The sequence below is a fragment of the Phytophthora parasitica genome (assembly GCF_000247585.1).
Source record: "Phytophthora parasitica INRA-310 unplaced genomic scaffold supercont2.3, whole genome shotgun sequence".
Taxonomy (NCBI): Eukaryota; Oomycota; class Peronosporomycetes; order Peronosporales; family Peronosporaceae; genus Phytophthora; species Phytophthora nicotianae.
Genome location: NW_008648989.1, coordinates 2,713,234 through 2,715,791, shown reverse-complemented (window position 1 = coordinate 2,715,791; position 2,558 = coordinate 2,713,234).

Below are 2,558 nucleotides of genomic sequence, written 5' to 3'. Positions count from 1 at the left end.
CTTGCACATTCGTGTTTGTCAGCGTGACCATTTTTGGCCCCACCTGACCGGGCATCACACTCTGTATCTGCCCCACCTGGCCGGTCATTACTTACGGTGTCATCGGCCCCACCTGACCGACGATCACCTTCGTCATCGTCACTACTATCACTTTCAGCTTCGTGCATATCTTCGAGCATGGGCTCGACATTGCTATCGATACCAAAAAACTCGTTAGTTGACACTACACGCTGATCAGATGCACTCTGCTTCGATGCATTGCTAAGAAGCCGACCAGGTTTATCTTCATAAAAGACAACAGTGTGGCTGTAGAAAGGTTTGTTGGTACTGCTATCCAACAATCGATATCCCTTCTTCTCACGGGAATATCCAACAAATACGGCCTCTCGAGCTTTTTCGTCCAATTTACGTATTTCCACTTTATCCACATACGCCAGAACTGCACATCCAAACGTTCGCAAACGAGAATACTCAGGAGCTCGACGATGCCATACTGCATATGGAACTTCCATCCCACGAACAGTGCTTGGCATGATATTCACATAATACGCTGCAGTTATCGCTGCTTCACCCCATAGAGCTTGTGGCAACTTAAAGTGAACAAGAATATACCTCATTTTCTCTGTAAGCGTGCGATTCATCTTTTCTGCAACGCCGTTTTGCTCAGGAGTGTGGAGTGTGTTTAATGGTAGTTGTGCACTCCATTCCATATTTTGCCTCACATCGTCGCTTTAAGCACTCAAACTCCTTCGCATTATCTGTTCTCAATCCCTTCATTCTGACGTGATGCTGGGTTTTCACCATTTCGTAGTACAGCTCAAACTTCTCATATATGTCGGAGCGTTGCGTAAGTAGATACAAAGTCACAAAGCGACTTGCATCATCCACAAAAACAGCAAAGTATCGTTTTCCACCGTAAGTTTCCACTGAATATGGCCCCCAGATATCTACATGGGCCATTTCACCAACCAGCCATTCGCGTGACTGCAAATTTAGGCGTGGAAAATGGTGTCTGGCCAGTTTACCTTTTACACATGTCTGACAGTTAAACGTCTCTGGAACGCGCAGTTTCAAATTCGACAGGGGCCACTGATCGTGACTGAACAGTGAATTGAGAACAGTCTTTCCTGGATGTCCTAGTCTAGCATGCCACAGCTCCAACTTATGTTCGTGAATGGCACCTGAGGTAGTAGTGGTCATTGCTACATGTTGTGGTGACTCCAGTTTTAGGCGACACAAGTTCGTTTCATCTAGCTCTGCTGTAGTCGTACCATCACGAAGAATCACTTCTGCAACATCTTGTCGATCAAAATGGACTTTAATACGCTCACGAATATTCACATCACCTCTCAACTGTCGATTCACCGAATAAAGGTTGCATTGTAACTCAGGAACATACCGAACACCGCATAATGTCACTGCACAGCGACCTTGAGATGTTTGCAACTCCTTTTTAATGGTTCCAATTCCTTCAACATTCAAATAGTGTTTCCCTGCAACTCTCACACGAGCACTGAATGGGGTAAACTCCACAAAATCGGTCATTTGATTTGAAAAATGACTAGTTGCTCCAGAGTCAATGTACCATCGATCGTGAGCCACTTTTGCTGCCCCTTTGTTCATCTTTAACGCCTGAAGAATGACATACGCCTCCTCATCACTTTCATTGTAAACGTGCTTAACTGTCTCCTTTCCTCCACTACTCGTCTTGCTTTTCTTGTGTGCGCCTTCCTTTTCCTTTTCATCTTCGTGTGGACGCTTGCCAAGATACGGACAGTCACGTACTTGGTGCGTAGTTTCGTGACAGTGATAACAAGTCCGAGCCTGCCCCTCTTGGCTGCTTCCACGACCACCTGCTTGATTGTAACCACCTCGACCTCGTCCAAAACCACGACCAAAACCACGGCCAAAACCTCGTCCACGACCTTGACCTCGTCCACGACCTCGTCCTGCTCCACGTCCCCGACCACGACCACCAGCATAAAACGCTTTTTCTTCATCATCTCCTCTTCTACTTTCGGTTTTTCTACTCTGGCGGTGATCATAAGCCATCTCCAACGCAAGTTCAAGCTGCTCGTAGTTTGGTGGATCATCATCTTTGTCTGGCTTATGACTAGCAAGAAACGTTTGCACAACATTATCGTAGTCACGCGGTAGGGAACCGATAAGCAAAGCTGGTCGTTCATACTCATCCAAGGGCTTTCCAACTTCAGCAATTGTCTCCATAAGCCGCCGCATTTCACTCAAATGATCAGGTAAATTTCCATTCGGGTTCAAACGGAGTCGACTCAACTTAGCTCTTTCCTCAGCATACTTCAGGTAAGTCTTCCCCATGAATCTCTTCTTCAATCTTTCCATCACACGGAACGGGGTATGCTCATACTTAACGGTCTTCATCATATTGTTCGTCATGGCGTCGTAAATTATCTCCTTCGCTCGAGAAGTTTCGCTCACCCACGTATCATGTTCCGCCTCCTTACTCTCCTCTGGTTCCTTTACGTCCTTCTCGCAATACTTCCACAACTTCTTTCTCTGCAGCTTCAACTTAACACGTTCAT